The sequence below is a fragment of the Dendroctonus ponderosae genome, unplaced genomic scaffold (genome assembly GCF_020466585.1).
Source record: "Dendroctonus ponderosae isolate FM_Combo_2020 unplaced genomic scaffold, Dpon_F_20191213v2 Dpon_F_20191213_5, whole genome shotgun sequence".
Lineage (NCBI taxonomy): Eukaryota > Metazoa > Arthropoda > Insecta > Coleoptera > Curculionidae > Dendroctonus > Dendroctonus ponderosae.
The window spans coordinates 12,411,137-12,431,743 of record NW_026018715.1 but is presented as its reverse complement, the minus strand read 5'-3'; the positions used below and the strand labels follow the sequence as shown (position 1 = coordinate 12,431,743).

The 20,607-nt window shown below is 35.8% G+C and overlaps 1 protein-coding gene across 7 annotated transcripts in view; it reads left to right on the top strand.

The window, feature by feature from the left end:
* LOC109545460 (octopamine receptor beta-2R) overlaps positions 1-20,607 on the top strand; it is a 68,798-nt gene that overhangs the window by 7,625 nt on the left and 40,566 nt on the right. For 6 of the 7 annotated variants that reach the window (XM_019916170.2, XM_048666999.1, XM_048667003.1 and 3 more), the window contains exon 2: positions 2,745-2,776. The exons of the other annotated variant lie outside the window; for it this stretch is intronic. The gene's annotated coding sequence lies outside the window, so the exon portion shown is untranslated. The remainder of the gene's footprint in view (positions 1-2,744; positions 2,777-20,607) is intronic. 7 annotated transcript variants of the gene reach the window in all.

Below are 20,607 nucleotides of genomic sequence, written 5' to 3'. Positions count from 1 at the left end.
TCAGCTTGAACTTTTTTGTCAGGCTCCACAGAAAGTTTGTTTTTTTGCCGCAAAATCAGCTTGCAGGCGGTTAGATTAAAATTTGGCCCTTTTCTAGCCACTGATCCTTAATAGAATTGGACAAAATTTCACGCGTTTTGTTGCTCTAGATTGGACGTGAGAAATTTTTCAAAATGGCTCAGCTTGAACTTTTTTGCCAGGCTCAACTGCAAGTTTGCGTTTTGCCGGAAAATCAGCCTGCAGGCGGTTTAGATTTAAATTTTGTCCGTTTCTAGCCACTGATCCTTAACAGAATTGGACAAAAATAATTTCACGTGTCTAGTTGCTCGAGATTGGACGTGACGAATTTTTCAAAATGGCCCAACTTGATAGTTCTGATCAGCTTCAACTGAAAGTTTGTCAGATCCTGCACAATCGGTCGGCCGGCTATTTTTTTTATAATAATTTAATACTCGACAAAACACAGTTTAGTGCACAAAGGTTTAAAAACACAAATTTTGTACAGCACGGTTATAAGGTGGTTGCTTTAATTACAGTGGTTAGTATACGCAAATTTTCGATTTTACACATAAACTTGTACGGTTGCTGCAGGTCATTATTGAGCTGTAGATTTAAATAATAGACGATTACATTGCCATTGATTTTTTTTTAATGGAAGTGGTATAAAGTACAAGGTTTTGTGATTTTCGCTTCTATCGCAATCGACGTGAAAAAAGCAATTAGTTGAATCCGGTAATGCGCGGTTTTATATTGGCTAATTAATTACAATTTTATCCAATTTGTACTGCAATTACGTTCAAGTTGTGATAGCGAATATATTGATGTTAGTTATTAAAAAGAGCTATTACATCGTTGGAGCGGACATTGATGCCAATTCACTGCCATTTTTGTTAAATTTATCTAGATTTATTGCTTTTTTCTTCAACTATTGGAGAAGGAAAGTCATCATTCGACTAGTTCCAACTCTTGAACTCTCAATTGCAAATGTAGAATATTCTGTAGCGAATTTAACGCACAAAAATCCAACTATAAATGCAAATTCGCCATTTATAATATTCATAGTTACCGGCGCAATAATAATGCTTCAAACCCCAATGTAAAGTTGAAATTAAAGTTATGTTTCAAAGCTTTATGATGTGGCACAACTTTTAATAAATTTCAATTTAATGTTGAGCGTATTTTTGGCAAGAGGAACTGGAAAATTTCGAATATAATACATTTAAATTAATCACAGACAAAATAGCGCTTTGAAGCTCACTCAATAATTGGATGTCGTTTTGCACACATTGCCAAATCCGTATTATGATTTACATTGTTACGTTGTAATAAAAAAATATTCCCGGTGCATCGCAAAATGCATCACAGGATTCATTGGTTTTTTATTTATTATTAGAAATTTTTCAACTGATTTTATGCATTGAGAATATGGAGAAAAAACCCCTAAATTAAATGTGTCTACTAGTTAATTGATGCAAAGGAATAAAAAAACAGATGATATTTTCAATAAACTGCACGGGAATTGCATTGCCAACCAAAACCTTCGCATGGAATGAAAACAATACATTCGATTCAATAACTTTCCTGGATTAATTGGCCCTTGGCACAATAAGGGTAGAGATAACATCAAATTTAAAGGTCAATTTAATGCAAACTATTCCATTTACTTCATTGTTGAATAATTCAGTCGAAGCGGATGTTTTTTAAATCCAATTAATAGTGTAATTGCTACTTTTTTAAATCGCCCTGAAGAACAATTTATTTCGTTCGAGACATATGTTTGTTTAACAGCAACTCAAAGTCAATAACCAACTGAAAACGGATGTAGAAAGGATGCTTAATGCTTGGCTTTTCTGCATTTTTATTTATTTATTCTCATTCCCAATGCCTTTCCATATAAATACAACTTTCAAGATTGCAGGTAGTTATTTCGCAACTTCAGTAAGTAAACTTATTATCAACCATTTCTTCTCCCGGTTTTGCTATGGGGATTCATACAACTTCCACGACACTTTGCAATTTAAGAGATTGCGTTTTTTCATGCTAACTCGCAGAGAAATTTGTTAAAACTTCGAGATGTTTGGCGATGGAATTAATGAGATTTATCTCAAGAACACCGCTTTTTATGGATCATTTTGTAAAAAATTCTACAAGGGTTTGGACACTTTTTTGCTCAATGACGGAATGAAGAAATGGTGGTTAAGGCTATCGTTTGACAAATTAGTGATTTGGGATAGGAATTTGGTCGTGATGTTTCGCTGGCACGCATGGCTTGCATCTTCAGGGGTTGATCGTCTTGAAAACACATCTGTTTTCACAGTCACTAATTGTTCAAAATGAAAGATTTTCCACAGAATTGGGGAGTTTTGGATTAGTTCGTTTAGTCGTAACGCGTCTTTTTCAGCAAATCTGGGCATTTTTTGCGCGAACTACTTCTTATCTTATTTGGCCATTAATCAAATGTTTTGAAGCGAGAGTCGTTGAAAAACGTATTTTCAGTTCATTACTCATTTCAGCCCGGTTGAAAATGGATGCCCACTTGACATTTTCTCTCTTCAGGCTTTTCTAATTCTCTATTCCTCAGCTCTCGTGTCAATATAATCAGTGGGAAATAGCGATTGCGTATCCTACTTTCCAATACTCTTCTATACAGCGACCGTATTAATAAAGCAGGCTTTACATTCATCTTTTAATAAGTTCCTGCTGGCAAAGCGAAGATGCTATTAAAGTTTGAAATTTTTTTTCAGGTGCTCGCGGTGATTGCAGCTGGAGCTTGATGGTAAGTACCTGTATTGGATAAACATTTTGGTTCGGAAAACTATGAACATTTTTGGCTTGATTAGTCAATGTTCCCAGAGACCAACATTAAAAACTTTGTCAAATAATAATCCACTCAGAGTAAATCCATCAGCTTAAGTGCCCTGATTGCTCAAAAATACGACAGAAATCGTAAATAAAGCATCTTGTTTACAAGCGTTTCGCAAAATATGAGCAAAATATCGAAAAAAAACATCGAAACTAGAAGACACAGCGATATAAATATCGTTTTATAAAAAGAATCGATCCGGTTGCCAAGTTCTTATAAATATCCAATGTGACTTTGGCACCTCGCGAAAATGTGACATGCTTTTTTCTCCTCGATTCCTGTGTGGATATTTTGGATTTTATTTTTAGGACAATAAACAGTCGGAAATCGCGGAGTTTTATCGCAGCATTTGACCACTTTGCGGTCAAACCGAATGGAATTGTGGCTGGAAAGTTCTTGATGTGAATGATCTGTGAATGTTCACTGTTCTCTTGCTTAGGTAAAAAATGCGGTTTTTACCCTAGCGAAACTCAAAGGTTTTCAGCATGGATCAGTCGGATAGATTTAAACTCAAGATCCATCGTCAAATCTGGCTTCCACTATCCTAAGCTCCTCGTGCGGGGGGAAAACGACATTTTCGCGGAAAACTCCCCAAATTGGAGAGGAGAGACGTTTATGCCAACTGGCAAGCCAAATTCAACCCTCTGCCGAAATTAAACTGCGGCCGGGAAAGAAAGGAGAGAGCCGGAAGGAAGGTTTTCGAAAATAGCTGACTTTACGATATTATATCGTCCGTGTTACTGCCTTTGTTGCTTCGCAGGCTTTTTTCGATTATTTGCCCCGATGATAATAGCAGGAAGATTTCACACAATATTCAAATTTTTTTAATACCATCTGTGTGATGCAATCGGATGGTGTTGCGATCAACCGGCTTCTCAAAGGTTAATCTTGTGAAACAAACATTCTTTTCTACATAACTTGTTCAGCATTTTTCACGGTTCACTGAAAAAATCACAGTAGCTACACCGTTTTCCATACAGTTTATTGAGTGGATCTTTTCACTTAAACCTGTGTATAAAGTGTTACGAGAAAACTGGCCGGTTTTGATCAACGGTTAGCCAAAAAAATTCTGTTTTTCTTGAGCCAATGTACCAAAAACTTGTGTTTCGTGTATAAAGCGTTTCTAGAATGGTGATATTTTTCGTCAACGGTTTGCGAAAAAACACTGTTTGTCTTGAGCTGTTTCTTTAAACGATAGCCCAAGAAAAACAGTGTTTTTTTCAGGAACCATCCGCTTCGGAACGAACCACGCTAAAAGTGGTTTAGAATTTTTATTGAATTTATAGTTTGCAATAGATGACGGGCAACCGTATAAAGAGCTTGTAGGTGTTTTTATATCAAAAGTTTGGGCTAATAATGATTGAAATTTTAGAGTAGGTAGTACAAGAAGGCTTTTTACAATTTTCCTCTAAAACATTTGAGGTAGTTGGCATGAGGGGCACTGAATGGACCAAGTCATGACTATAAGAAAATTCGCGTATTTGTCGTTGATTTTTCGCAAAAAATTGTTGATATAAATGGAAATTGATTTAATGGATTGTTCATTTGATTGGACATTTGATTTCCTTTCGTCGCTGTTCAAGGTCTTTAGTGAAGTTCGTTTTCTTCAGATCTATATTATGGTAAAACAGGGATAATTTATTTTTCAACAGGGAGTGAATAAGTCAATTTGCCACTACCCTCAGGAACAATGTTGGTGCAAAGTTTTTATCACAGAAGCTGTTTTTTGTCTGTTTAAATCAATATCATTTTTACGCTGCTATTCTCGTAACGCACCTTTTAAGAAACTACTATTGTTTCAAACATTGCCGTAAAAACCAGTGTTTTTCGGATCTTTGGAAAAACTCCAATATTTTCGTAACTTCAAGCATCAGTATTGTAATCATTTTCATTTTCATTTATTTTCCGGATTGCGTGTAATTGTTATTATATTATTATCTTTCCTGGGTTTCAGTCAAAGTGTGAAGTAAAAAGAATATCGTTTATTTCATTACGTTTCGGCGAAACAACAGCGCCATCATCAGATTTAAAATTTGCACAAACTAGAAACACCAATTCACAATTAAAACATGTTGTATAAAAACTATCATTTATAAAACGATAAAACATGCATCAGTTCTTGATGGAACAAATCCTTCCCTTTGGAAGAGCAAAACATTTGAAAAACTTACCTCAATTGATAAACATTACGTTATTCTAGGGCCTTCTGGAAACCTTAAATTTGTCGAAAATGTAGAAAATGTAGAAAGTAAGTCAGACAAATTTAAGGTTTCAAGAAGGCAAAGACCTAAAAGAACGTGAAGTTTACCAATTATGAGGTAAGTTTTTCAAATGTTTTGCTCTCCCAAAAGGGAGGATTTTTTCCCTCMAGAACTGATAAATGTTTTAYCGTTTTATAAATGATAGTTTTTATACAACATGTTTTAATTCTGAATTGGTTTTTGTAGTTTGTGCAAATTGTAAATCTGATGATGGCGCTGTTGTCTCGCATAAACGTAATGAAATAAACGATATTCTTTTTACTTCACACTTTGTCGGAGACCCAGGAAAGATGAGAATATAATAATAATTTTAATGAATTAAATTTAGTGATTTTTTCTTAGTCTGGCAAATAAGAGAAGAAACCAAAACCGCCAGTTGGAACAATAAAAGAAATCTGAAGAAAAAAGTACTATCAAAATTAAAAAAACATTGTTTTTCTTCAGCCATCGTTTGAAGAAAACGTGTTCCATTTAGTGTTCGTTAAAGTGGCTCTTTTCACCACATTCAATGTATAAAGTGTTACGAGAATGGTTGCGTTTTGAGCCTACGGTTTTCGAAAAAAACACGTTTTTCTCGCAAGACAGCTCAAGAAAACAAACAAATACATAACAATAAAAAAAAAGAGAATAAAAAAATGCTCTTAAAAAACTTAAAAAATAGTGCGTCTTGCGTCATAGTAAAAAAAACGTGTTCCATTTAGTGTTCGTTGAAGAGGCGCTTCTCACTACATTCAGTATATAAAGTGTTGTAAGAATGCTCGCGTTTTCGTTGAACTATTTGCGAAAAAAACCGGCCCGAAAAAATACTCGCAAAAGGCTCAAAAAAGTGTTTCTATTGAGCCAACCTTTTATAAAAAAAAGTGTTCCATTCAGGGTTTTATCTCTCAACCATCACTTTTCGAGAAACAAGAATTTTGCAAACATTGCATTAAAAAAGTGTTTCTTATTTTCGCAACACTTAATACATTAGAATTATAATAATTTTAAGGAGTTATATTAGGTAAACCTTTGTTAGTTGGGCTAATAAGAGAAGAAAGCAAAAACCGCCAGTTGGGGTAATAAATAAAAACCGAATAAAAGCCGCACCAAAGGCTCTAATTAAATTTGAAAGTTCGCGCGTTAATCTTAAGTGGAGAAAGGGCGAGATAGCTGCTACTAACTAATAGCAAGATTAAACCTAGTCTAACCTAAGAGAATTTATAGAAATTGTCTTGTGAAGTTGGTTAATCCTGGTTGGAAAGTTGGGCAATTAAACGCATACCATAATTTTGCCAGTTGCGTAAATTTGAATTTATTATGCGGGAATTTGTAGAACATGGAAAGTGTTTAACTTGCTCTTATTTTAATAAATTAGAGAGAAAAGGGGAGCCATTGCCATTTAATATTTAGGATGAACAGCAGCAAGATAAACCTTCCGTAAATGAGTAGGTGGATCTAGCAAACACTTCACGTGAGTATCCATGTCCTTGCACCAATAAAAGCGCTTTTTAATAGGTTTTAACAACAACTGTGACAACAGGTTTCTATTTATACACAACATCTAATGAATCCTGGCACCAGCGCAAAGTGTTTAATAAAATTGATAGATGTATTGTGAGATACGCGCCGCTTATATTTGGATACAGAAATATCTGGAGAGAATCCGCTAAATCCGATATTGAGCGTCTGTTCGGTGAATACCGGTTTATTATGCTGCTTAATTAGCAAGTTTATTATGCGGCATTAATTAATTTTCAATTTCCTAGTTGATGGTCTGAAGTATCGGCGAACTATAGATAGCAATAATTCAGCTAAAACCTGTTGCTAACATTACTCAACGGCGACACATAAATCTGCATTTAAATATCGCATAAAGTATTACAAATTTGACACACTGATTTATTTCTTGGGATGATAAATTCCCAAAGTTTAGCCCATTCTTGATATCAGTAGCATGCGGTTTGCCTCGATTTTTCCCTTTTTTTCCCGCTAACAAATAAGCTTTGAAAATAACTCGCTTTCTCTATGTATAGTTTTTACATTTGTGGATCTCTGTTTTTGATTTTTTGATGCAACCTAATTTTGAAAAGAGACTGGAGAGCCATAAAAGGCGAAAAAATGTACCGAAAATACCACATAAAGAAATGAAAAACAGTAGGGAAAAAATAGCTGCTGAATAATGGGATGAACCACAGCCACTGATTAAACTTGAAAGGGCAAAGAACCAAGTTGAGAGGCAGAGAAGAACGAAAGCATAAAAAACTGAGACTTCCTTACCTGCTCTCCTCAGAACGCATAAATAATGTCATTCGAGGAAACATGTTAAATATGAGGGATTTTAGTGCAAAATCTGCCGCTGGTAAATCTTGATAATAGAATTACTGAGCCGTTCTATTTGCGGCCTGTTCAGATCGCTCCGTTCGTTTTGAATCATTCCTGCAAAGGTGAAAAGGAAATGCGAATTTGGCACGTTTTATTTGCGGTTTTGTTATCAACTGTGTCTAGCGATGAAAGCTTATGAATGGACCTTTTGATAAGCAAAACCAACCCCAAGTGAAACAACTTAAGTTTGTCTCTATGAGAGCATGTGGCCCGAGGCCTCTTTGGCCCGATTCCAGTCAGTCTTTGGCTTTTCGTCTAACCGCTTAAAGATACCAGCAACATATGGAAAAATTACATAATCCATTTTAAGTTCATTGAGTGAATGAGTCTGGTGAAATCTTGGCATTTGAAGCACGATTCAAAACTATTTTTATGGTAGAAACCATTCAACGTTCCTCAATCAAGATTAATCGGCGTGTGTAGTCGTCATTATAAAACGCATTTATTAATAGAAGGGATTATAGATTTGGGCAAGCGAGAAATTGAACTCAGCGTTATTTTAAGAAAAAAAGTAGGTCTCTTATGAATTGGCAGCAAACATTAAACAAAATCGTCCGAACATTCAGGCTTAATTGGCCTCAGTGTGCGACCATTATTTAACTCCCGGCAATCGTCTTCATATATTTGTTTTCTGATCCAGACAGTTGGGACTTGCAATATTCAGTTGCCTCGAACATTGAACTAAACAGTGTGGGTTTAGCAGGAAAAATCCAAAGTTTCTTATTTACATTTTATTAATATTTATATCAAATTGAAACTTTCCGGGATTTGGCTGCAAAGTTTTCCTTACTCAATTGAAAAGTTACAAGATTTTGTGCTCGGAAACTGCTATTTTGGGCCATGCTCAAGTCAAAATTAATTTCTGGTTAGAATCAGCGGCATTTTGCTCAATTAAACCAGCGTTCTCATGCGAAACTTGCACATTTTCCAAAAAAAATGTTGGCAGCTTTTGGGGCTGGCCCGAAAACATTGAACATCAACACAAAACTCTAAACAAAATTAATGTTTGCGAAAAACGCATTTTTTCAACCCCATATTCGTCTAGTAGAATTCGAATAAATCACTGGGGCATGCGATGTATGGTGCGTTTGAAACACAGAATCCGGCTTGTTCATGTCGAAGAAATTTAATAAGCCAAGACGCAAAGCCGGCAAATTGAATTGTCGATCTGAGCACATTTCAAAAGAACCAAGCCCTTAGTTGAAAGTTGCATGCTTTTCAAAATATTCCCTTAAAAAGTAGGTTTTCATTAGCAAATGTCGTAAATGAATGCAGTTAATGTGAGTTTAGGTGCGAAATTGGGCACTTGTTCTGATGAAGTTGCAACTTTAGAACCCCAATGAGATAAGGGAAGTTGCACTAATTGAAAATACTGCATAGAGCTTAAAGGGGCTTTTGAACGTTCAGTTTGGTTTCACAATGCTGTGAATAAAATATCAATTTCTGCAATTTCCGAGCGATCGAAGTGCCCACAATTTTCTCACCGGGCGGGTTTTAGGAAGTGAGCCAAACAGCTGGGACTGTTCGCATGAATTTTACATGTGTTATGCACTAAATTGAAATATTTACACAAAATGCCGGGGGGGATTTGGAGAATTTCGTTCTGGCCTGCAGTGAAGGCAAGTGGCTTATTAGGAATTCTGGTCGACTGGAAAAGTTGCGGACTTTGGAACTAACCAGAGAAAATGTTGCAACAAGTATCTGCTATGTTTCTGCCAATCAACATCTTTTTACGACATAAAAACTAACATTCTGCGAATGAAACACATGCAGCCAAATGCATGGCCATTCATCAACTGCGATCAAATTTAAAACGGGAATAAACTGGACATGGAGTGAATTATGCAATTTGCATTCAAGCAGCCGAGTTTTATTAATAAATTGTTATTAATCTTTTTTGAATAGGTTTGTTAATAAACAAAGAGGACATTTGAAGGCACATTCAATAAATGTCAAAGCAAATTGACCGTGGAAACTGGTGATTTCATCGAAAATAATGTCTTCCCGACGTTTTGCCAGCACGAGCAATTTACATTTTCAGAGCTGGTTATAAAAATTATTTTCCACGCCGGCTTTAAAGCCCGAAAGTCTTACGCGATTTAAGGCACTTTAAAAGCATGCAGCTGATGCAAAAGCAAAACGCTTTTGAAAAATGAAGGGTTGTTTGCTTGTGGATTTCTGCAAGGAAATTATATCTCTATCGAAAAATGACGAAGCTAATTCAATATGTGGAAGGCGTGTTTTTCTCTATCCAACGTTTCAGATGTCAGAATGGAGCAATTCTTGCAAACATCATTGGATGCATGTGTATTATTTAAACTTCTATGTGATTGATGGAGCAATTTTCCAAAAGGGAAACGTTCCCCTTATGTAACTCTCTTTATCACGCTCTATTCCATCCATTTTCAGTCGAAGCGACTTGGTTTGAAGCATCGTTTCGATTCCTCCGGCTTAAATTAGCATATCAACCTCGAAAATAACATGACATTGTAGAGGCGCCAAGAAGATGCTTTTTAGAGTCCTAAAAACAGCTAAGCAATAGAAGAGTTGAAAAATACGGATTAGGGACAAAATGAAGTGAAGCAGGATATGAAATCGAAAAAATCATCAAAAAAAGACCAGAAATTTATAAAATTACAGAATCGGTGCAAATATTGAAAACAGAGCCCAGAGAGAAATCAGCAATGAATTAGTGACAAACAAATGGCGTGAATGGACACAATAAAAAATGGTCGAATAAACATTAATCAGAATTTGTTGTTTTTCAGTCAAGTCGAATTAGCTTCAATAAAAGCGCAGAAATAAATGGCGGTTAGAACTAATTTGTTGGCCATTGAGTAATAACTAAGTTTAAGTTTTTGGGGCACGTGGAATTCATTACAGGCAGGCAGTCAGTAAATATTATTTTGATGATTTCGGAAATTTGGATAGTTGCCTTTGGCAACTCCCATTAATCCTGACTGGTGCAGTTTTGTTCATAAAAGTATGCAGGCAAAGCTCTATCGATGCCATTTCCAGAGAATCTGGATGCAACATCATGCACAACAATCTGATTATCCGACCCTTTTGCTTAGAAATTTAGTTTCAAGGGCCTCACGTCCAACTGATTAGGAAACCGGGAACGACTGTTTCGAATTGAAGTCGAACCTTTATTTGCTCTAAAGGATTTATTAACTAATTTCCGCTGATTAGTACGTGCCAGGCTCTAAACTCGAGATTTCACTTCAAACCAGACTTGCAGATTCACCGCTCACTGAATGTGTAAAATTGGCTTTGTAAGGGCCGATTCTAATCGAAAAAATCAATCAAATTTGCAATAATTCCGATTTTCAAATGGCATTCAATTAGCTGTAATTTATTGTCCATTGATCATTCGTAATACATTTAAATATCCAGACCACATCGGAACGTTATTTATAAATAGATTTGTTTGTTGGCGATTCATATTTAATTGCGGCTTGAATTTGTTTAATCGAATTTTATTGCCGAAGACTCATATCGCATACACATCGGCCTAATTGATTTCGTGTTATGAACGCCCGTTAATGTATTCAAATCGTTATGCAAAATCTCGGTTCCGGTGTTTATTGACTAACACTTTCATTAGGAAATGTCTATTTTTACTGTTTCGATAGATCAACTTTCCAATCGACGTTAATTTTCTAGTTTGCAAGGTTTTTCTGGCTGTTTCAACGCCAATTTCCTGGTGTTTTATCAACACTTTTCAGACAGTTTGCTTGAAAGATAAACTTCAATAAGTTGAATTTTTATTGAAACTGGTACATTTTTTAAGAACCCCAAAACCACCCCTCAGAAAGTTTCATAAAATAAAATAATACATATGCTTCAATGTAAATTCAACTTTAATTGATGGCGATTTTGTTTCCAGACTCTCCAGCTGATGAGTTCTTTGTTAGCTCACAGTTAACTATTTCTTGAACAAATGTTATTTTATTCGGACTAACTTTAATTATATTTGAGTACTTTGCTGGCAAAATTTAACAACTTCTTCGGCGTTTTATTGGCATCCAGCAGTAAATTACTCGGGCCAAAACGCCGACGTAATTGAAAGCTTCATCATCGGTGAAATTACCGAAATTTTCATTAAATTTCACTTTTAACTATCGATTCCTAATTAAACCGAAATAGGAACCACCCTCGCACGCTCGGTTAAGTCTTTCAATTTCACGCCTATTCTGAACTTTATATATTTTTTTTTTGGTTTTGGAATTAATTTTTTTCGTTACTTCACACAGATGCGAATGTAAATGATCTCTCGCACCGAACAGATTTGAAAGAAACGAACAGAACTTTCGGTTCATTTTCCGACTAGATATTTGATTAACTTTATTCACGCAAACCCATTTATATTTCTGTCAGGTGAGAAATTCCGAGGCATTTTCGGCAATTTATGGAGTAATCGACAAAGTGCGAGGCGTTTCCTTAAAAATATGCTGCCTCTTCGGATAATTGGGTTTTGTGGGAGAAGTTTTATGGATAAACAGTATCGAATTATTCGTTCAGATTGCTCAGACACGTGTGTGCTCAACGACTCGAAATTGCCTTATTTTTTCACGCGTAGACCTTTTAGGTCCATCACTATTTGCGGTGTTTTTCTAGCAATACTCTCATTTAATTCAGGAAATAGAGTAAATAAGTTGAACAGCAGTTGCCTTTAAAGGCTGCTGTGGAGTGTTTAAATATGTTTTTGGGGCTTTCTATTCGATTTTATCGATTAGTGGGAATAATTGTCTTCTTTATCTTTAAGACTTTTTAATGTTACAGATTTTTCCTTCCAATTTTCTCGCAAAATGTAAATATGCACGCTTTATTATATCAGTCGTGAACTTCATAAGATTGGAGCTTTTTGAAGTGTAAACGCCCCAAAATTTCGGTTTAGTGGAAATAATTCTGATTTTAACGGTCCCAACTCTAAACGCAGGTTCTTCAGAAAAATTAGAAAGTTTTTTTTCTGGTCAAAAACATTTGTTACATTTCATGTCGGTTTTCTGCAAAAATAGTTTGAAATCAGTGCAAATAATTGTCCAGGTTTCGCTCTGAACGCTAAATATTTAGCCGGCATATTTGCATCTTTTATTCAGTTAATAAAATCAATGCAAACTAGCCCATTTTGTGCAGGAAATTGCCGATATATCAGAGGATGGGTTGAGTTTCAGCCCTGAATTATTTATTATTTTGCCATATAATTCAACCAAATCTGGTTTAGATGCGCAATTCACTTTGCGTCAGGGTTCGAACGAAAAATGCTCCAAATAGATCAGTTTTATGGCCAAAAATTCGACTTTCGGGGGCTTGTAGCCGCAAATAAACTTGCAAAATCGAATGCAAAAGTAGCGAAATCTGGGCAATCATTGGACAGTTTTGTCGCAAAAAGTATATAGTTTGTGACAATAATGTTATACCATAAAACCTTAATATTTCACCTGCTGATGAGGCAAACTCAGATTAAATCATCGCCGTTAAATGCAAGTTTTACAGAAATTAGTAGAAACAATTGTGAATCGAATGGAAACGTTACGCAGCTAAACATGGCAGATAAATGTAAAGTTTAGTGGCACAAATGATAAAATATCTCGGCGCAATTGAGAGAAAATACTTGGTTAATTTGCCATTACTTTTGGCTTATCATGTAAAAAATTTAAAGTCATCCTATGTGTTTTTTACAGCAAGTTTACCGTTATTTAATGCAGCTAAAACCACACATTAGGAAACTTGGTCGAATAAATAGTCGATTCCTCGCTTTATTGCCTCCTGACGAACTTTACAACCTTTTTTGAGTTAATTTAAGTTTACAGTGGCTTCCTTTGCGCAATAAAGTCGTTTACGACCGCACAATAGCTTAATAGCAATGAAATAACCGTCGTTTTGCGTAATTTCGTTTGAGGGGTTTTGGCAAAAGTAACCCGCTAAAGCGAAAAATAACGTTATTGATTGATGAACCATTAAACATAGAATAAAGAGGAATTTGAGTGCGGAAAAAGTTGCAGCTTTCATTCACTAAATATCCCGACTACGGCTTTACATGTAAACGTACACAGGCAAACTGGAGCGTAAATTACAATGTGCATGACTATACATGTACAGAAGTTAAAACTTTCAACCTGGAGAGTTCTGTGATTATGAATTCATGCATATTCAGAGCGATATTCATATTTTCCCCAGAAAACCTGGACTGGTGCATTAAAATGTTCGCGCAAAAGGGAGTTTTAATAAAATTTGTACAGCTGAATAACCGGCTATATGTAAGGCACTTATTCAGCACTTTGGAAGTTTTCGTTTTTGGACTTGATGAGCAAAACGCACAAGCATTCATTTAATTGAATCAAAAAAGCCTTTTGTACTCGAATTCAAACCGAAATGGCAAAAGCTAAAAATGATTTAGTGAAATGTGGTGCGCCAATATACTTAGACATAATTAAAGCCGCAATTGTTAACACAGAGGTCTTTGCTTTGTGAGCCGAGTTAAGCGATAAGTGGAGTAATTAAGTATGGTTATTTGTTCGGAGGTGTTGCTGCTTATTAAAACGACTAGAAAATTAGAGCGCCCCCCTGAACGAACAAAGCGTTTTAAGGTATTCAATTTTTTCAATTTTTTCAATTTTAAGGATTCAATTATTTAGCACTGGAGTTTTTAAGATTGGGCAACTTTCCAATCGAATAATTAAACAACCTGCTCAAGTGGAACTAAGCCCATTGCTGGAAGATTAAATACAGAATATTCAGCGGAAGTCGGATTTAAAAATAACTTCATTGGGGTATTAATTGCAAGTTTTCAGGTTCTTCAATCAATAGAAGCTCGCTTTTAATTCGCTGAGTTATTCGGGGGTATAATAATAATAATAATCTTGTTGTGGTGAATTTTTCTAAGCCCTTCACTCAAACTTGGCTTTAATCTTTTAGTTACTTCCTTAAAGCTTTATTTGCTTTAACAGTTTTCCATTGCTAATTTGCAGACAGCGGGAAACATCTACAAAGCTTTTTAACGTAATTAAATGGAGTATTTTCTACCAACTGCTTTGAAGCAGGCTGCTGTAAATAATTTGAAAATCCTAATTGCAAACTTTTTAATTAGAAAATGTCTTTATTCGAGGGACGAGCGAAAAGTAAAAATCATAGTTTATCAACGAGATTAAATGGGTTTTCGAATTGTTTGCCGCAACTAGTGTGAAACTACATAACAGCCCTAATTAATCAGCTCTAAATGCGAAAATATTCAAATTCACTGTAGGTATGTTTTGTATGATTAATGAAATGGTCGCAATAGAGATCCCATCAAAAGATTACTTCAGTTTAGTCAGTATTTATATGAATTGCTTTACAAAACTTTTCACGCTCAACTAATCAGGATCAATAAATTGCAAGCACATGCATGCATTTGTTAACGATTATCTAATTTTATTATCGCATTTAGTCGAGTAGGTTCGATGTCACCTTCATTCGATTGTGTATTCAAGACTAGCGTGCGTGCAATTTCCTTTGTTCTTGTGCAGTATTTCTTCTGATCCCTCGTAGAGCCTACAAAGTCTCTCTATTTAGGTTTCTAGACGGATTTCATTTGCGGTCTGTTCTGGAAGTTCTTGTAAAGGCAGATCGGTGCCAAAAAATCTTTCTCTGATTGAGTTGGCTCTTGAACTGGAAAATTTTCCTTTAGTCCTTTTATTTATTGTAAAAATCGCAATTTGTGCTATTTTAAGTCGAAAGATGCTCAAGCTGTGATTTCTGAATCAGTCTGAGATTAAACATCCAAAGTACTCTGAAAATGAGAAGAGGCATTGGTTATCAAAATAGCATGAACGAACCAATAGGAAGGACGAACGCCTGAGAAGCTCGCTATTTAGGCTGCCTGGTGTCTAGAAAGTGAATCTTTTCCATAAAAGACCTGAAAAGCGGCTCCAAAGATTTTAAAAAATCGCCAAAATTTGCTGTTTAAGGGCGCAAAAACCACACAATGCAAGATCAAAGAAGAGGCTTTCCTGTCTAAAATTGCCTTTGAAGGAACCCCTTAGAGGCTCTATTTTTGACGCCATTGGAGTTTGAGAGTTCGCTTGGAACGTTGCGTTGCGAAGCTTATAGACTTCTGAAAAATCGCCAAACTTCCCTGTCTAAGGACACAAAAACAGTTCAGTGAACAATCAGAGAAGAGATTTTGCTCTTTAAAATAGCACCATAGCGAACTACCTAAACGCATTACTTTTGACGCCACTGAAAATTGAAGATTATTACGCAAAAGGCATGGAAAGCCGCACTAAAAACTTAGAAAAATCGCCAATATTTTCTATTTAAGATCACAAAGATCACACAGTGGAAAATCAAACAAGAGGCTGTTTAAATTGGCATAAAAAAAGAACCCCATCTTATTTTGGGTGCCGCTGGAGTTTGAGAAATCACGTGCAAGGTTGCACTATAGACTTTGGAAAAATCGCCAACATTCCCTGAAGATTATCTGCTGTCTGAAAGGGCACCAGAACGAACTCTAGAGGCCCTAAATATATTTAGGGCGCCACTGACTTTGAAAATTTGCGTGCAAAAGACGTGGAAGTTTCGACAAAGATTTTGAAAAAAGTTCACACATCCTTTATCAAGCGCCCAAAAACGACGCAGTGGACAATGAAAGAAGAGACTTTGCTTTTTAAAATATCACTAAAAGCTTTATTTGGGACGCCAGTGACATTTGAACATTCACGTACAAAAGATGTGGAAAATCACACGGTGGCAATTAGAGTACTCTTTACCTTTAAAAATAGCACTAGCACAAAACACTCAGAAACTTAATTTTGGGCGCCGTTGAAAATTCGCATGCAAACGTTGCAGAAAGTTGCCCTAAAGAGTTAAAAAAATATCTAAAATTAGTTCTTGCAATACATGACAAGCACGCCCCAGATAATCCGCGAAAAGACCTTAGAAGTTATGTGTTTGACGCCACTGGAGCTTGAAAATTCGCCTGCAAAAAGCGTGAAAAGTTGCACCAAAGATGTTTAAAATGTCAAAACTTCTCTCATTCTCTGATTAAAGGCACAAAAACGACGCAATGGACAATAAAAAAAACAGCCAAAATTATCTATTGCAAAATGCGTAACAATCACGCACTGGACAATGAGGGATGATACTTTGCTAAAGTAGCACCAGGCACTTGCTGGAAGCTCTATTTTTAATGCTACTGGAGATTGAAATTTTGAGTGCAACAGGCATGGAAAGCTGCACTAAAGACTGGAAAATCGCGGAAATTGTCGGTTGAAACCACAAAAACCACACAATCGAAAATCAAAGAAGAAACTTTGCATTTTAAAACTCAGAAGCTGTTCTCTGCTTGCTTTCTTTGAAAAATATTTGCGTTTTTTTCGAATTGTTTGTAGGTTTAAACGTTAATGTCCCGAAACAGAATCTTTATTTAGTCTGATCTTGTGGCGATTTCCATGTAATTTTTGTGAAAGTGGCATTTTTTGAATTTACGTGAAAACTTAGTAAACACCCTGAGTCAGGGCTGAGTTAAAAAAATAAATTCTCATCCGTTCCAAAAAACTCCAGAGGAGAGACGATTAAAGTCTGCACTGTATAAATCCTTAAATTAGGCTGATGCATAGAAAACCTTTTCAAAACACATTTTCATTTGTCTAAGTGGATCGTCTTGCCGTAAACCTTTTAATTTGCATCCATTTTCCTTAGCCTCGCTCCCCGTCCTTTTGTCTCTATTTATCCATAATTATGCGGAATTATCTTACGGTTCGCACAGTAGTTGCTGCTGTTTTATGAAAGCAAATAAAGGCCGGATTTGCCGGATTTTTAGTTCAATTTGGACTTATTTTCCTAAATAACTAGACATTGCAATGCTGTTTCAAAGAAAATCCAACTATTGAAGCAGGTTTTTAATTAGGATCATTCACTTCCAATTAAGCCATCGCCATCTTATAGTTGCAAAAGTTATCGTCGAAACCGATGGATTTAATAAACTATTGATCTAATGCGGAGATCAGCATTGCTCAGTCTAATAGAACTATTTATCTACATTTAGTTCGTGATTTATGTGCATCTTCCAGTACTGGGAAGTTTAGTTAAAGTTAATAAAGACCGAAAAGTTTTTGACAAATTACCACAAGATTCGAAACGCCCTGCTTTAACCGAAATTTATTAGGAAAATTTCCCAAGTTGGCTTATTGAATCGAAACAGCAAGAAATATGCACTTGTAGCCTCAAATTATTTGCCAGATCTTCAGTATATTTCAGCCCCACAAATGCAATCGGGAAATTGATTCGTTCTTCAGTGGATTTCATGATTTTCTGTTAGAAAGGCAAGGAATTTGTTGATGCATGAAAGTACAATTCTATTCAGTATGACCAAGTAGAAATCTCCAGAGCTGAAAATTGGAATTCCGAAAGCTCACTAACTGAACGTATCAAAAAAGAAGCTAAATCGCAACATTATCTCCTTTCATCCCATCGAAGATGTTCGAGAGGACTTTGTCAACTATTTTTTTCTCAATTTCGAACTCAGTGGCCTGTGCGAGGAATTTCAAAGGACCCTGAGTAATTGGATGCAACTTTTGTACTAAACCAACTATAATCCAGAGAATTCCGGCGCAATAACGTGCATCCTTACAAAGGACTTTCAGAAAAGCCTTCGTCCCTTTCAAGTTACAGGCTTAGCGGTAAGCTTCTGCTCGTTCTTTTCTCAACGACCACAGAATGAACACGAAAGCGGTTTTATACAAATCAGGCATTTGGAGTTTTTTTAGTTAGTTACATTCAGATATCGAAATTGTAGTTTTTTAAAGCGAACTTTGCAAAATCTATCCATAAATGGTGTAGACTGCAACAATGCACTTTCTAGTGTAAAACGCGTTTCATCGAGCTTTTTTGCACTTTCCTTGGCAGTTGGTTCATCCAATATAAAGTGACTTGTGCTCCGGATTCATAAAACTTTCATGGCTTTGGTTGTAAAAGCGCCATTCCATTCCTGTCTGGGCTACTTTAATTAAGCAGCCACAATGCAAAAAATGTCTACAGCTTACTAAGTTCACCCCATCAACATCAATAAATCGTCACCAAGTTGTTTTCTTTAGCTGCAAATATCATTCGATGGCTAGATTACTACAAAAAGACGATTTGCAAATCGTCGGTAAAAATGGAAAAACTGCTTTTTTCGGATCTAAACGTGTTATTCTTTGCGATGAAAATGGTACAATTGTTTGTTGGGGCAGTTGAAGCAGAAGTTTAAATAGTGTGGACAGGTTACAAATTTCACCCTTTATTAACATTTAAAGCCCTAATAAAGCGTCCAGAGGACCTTTCCTATCTCAGCAAATATCAAGCCGATCGCTGCATTACTTCGCATACAAAATTTGCAATTTCTATTAGTCCAGCAAATAAAATCCTTTCAAACACTCCAAATATGAATAATTTAACCCCGTTTGCGTAGTACTACATTAGGTTCGAATGATATTAAGTTCGACTTTGAGGAAATTTAAATTTTAGATCGCTTACTCAAACCCAAATCACTTCATTCCATTTCCCACTTCAGTCAAATAAAGTTCCCAAATAGTTTTCGGCGATGAGATGGATTAACCTTTAGATGCTTTAATTGCTATTCCTGTATGCTGAGTGCGAAAACCCTAATATTGACTAAAATCATGTTTTATTCGGGTTTTAGTGCTCGGTTTCTGAGAAGAAACAGGAGACTGTTTTTACTTTACTGCTGGAACTAATTCTCAATGTGTTTTACATTGCAGATTTTCATTTTAGTGCTGATTTTTGCGTAGCTTTAAGCTGATAAAAGCAGCGAAAGTGAATGTCGGGGTTTTAAGTAATGGCAAATTTTAGTAGGCTGTAAAACCTGCATGAAAATACCAAATTACCAATTAAAAAGCGCCCGTGATTGGCATATTGATTTGTATTGTTTCACTTTGCACCGTGAAAACGTAAAATAACAATACAATAAGCATTTAAATAGTTATTTTCGGGTTTATGATGCATTTGCTCTATTTGCGTGAGTTTATTTTTTCAACTGCTGACCTTCCTCCTATTGAAAATAGCCCATCAAACAAACGAATATTTATAATCAAATAAGTTGCACTTTTGCAGCTGTGACTGGAAACTGGTGATTTTTTGGGGACGATTGCTTCCTAATGTTTTGCAACCACGAGAAGAAATTCGCTAAAGCCGGAAAATTTCGGCAGTTTCGCGTAACATTGGTTAGAAATTGGCAGGAAAAAGTTGCTGATTTTCGCTCCTTACCTTCGAAAATGAAAAAACCACAAAGTGTATGGAAGTAAGCAAGTTAATTTTAATTAATTAACGCGCGTTATGTAATAGTTTTTTGAATGTTTGCTTGAGGTTTGTTGCAATTTTATTGCAAAAAATTATTTTTTAAAACATTTTGATCAGTATAATCGGGCTGTAAACGTGATAAAAATCGCGAAGGTTACTGAACTCAATAAATTAAAAAATTTGAAGTTTATTAATTAATCGGCGGCTTGGCATTCGCAAGTTATCAATGCGAATTTCGCAGATAAGTGTTATTCATTATTGACATTTTATTTAACTGTTTTCGAGCAATGCGGTAAATACGTAATTGTTGAAACAATTTTGCGTTTTAAGTATTTTACGGTTTGCCATTAGACGAACTTTCCCAGATATGAACGGTAGTAGCAGGAAACGAGCAGAAATAAAATGAGATTATGAATTTACCGATTGGCTTTAACTGAGTGTAATTTGCAGGTTGTTTTTCACTTTTTATCTACATTCGATATAGCGCCGTGCCAAATGGTTAAAAATAGTAATCTATAGATTGGCCAGTTTTCGACAATAATTGCCCTTTAAAACGACGGGCTGATAATCCATTTTAGCGCCCATCAAAGCTACACTTCTAACCAGCAATTGTATAACAAATTTGTCGCATTTTCTGCACAATCGACAGCAAGTATAACCGGGAAATAATTTACGTTTCAGTTGGACCTCACCGATTTTGGCGTTATTTAAACATTTCCAACTTGGCTAACAGCTAAAAATTGCGCGCAGCAAGCAAGTTTTTTAATTTTCCTTCTCCACAAATTCACTCGATGCAGATTTTCCATCGTTCAGTCAGTCCCAGGAAGTTTTGCATTAAAA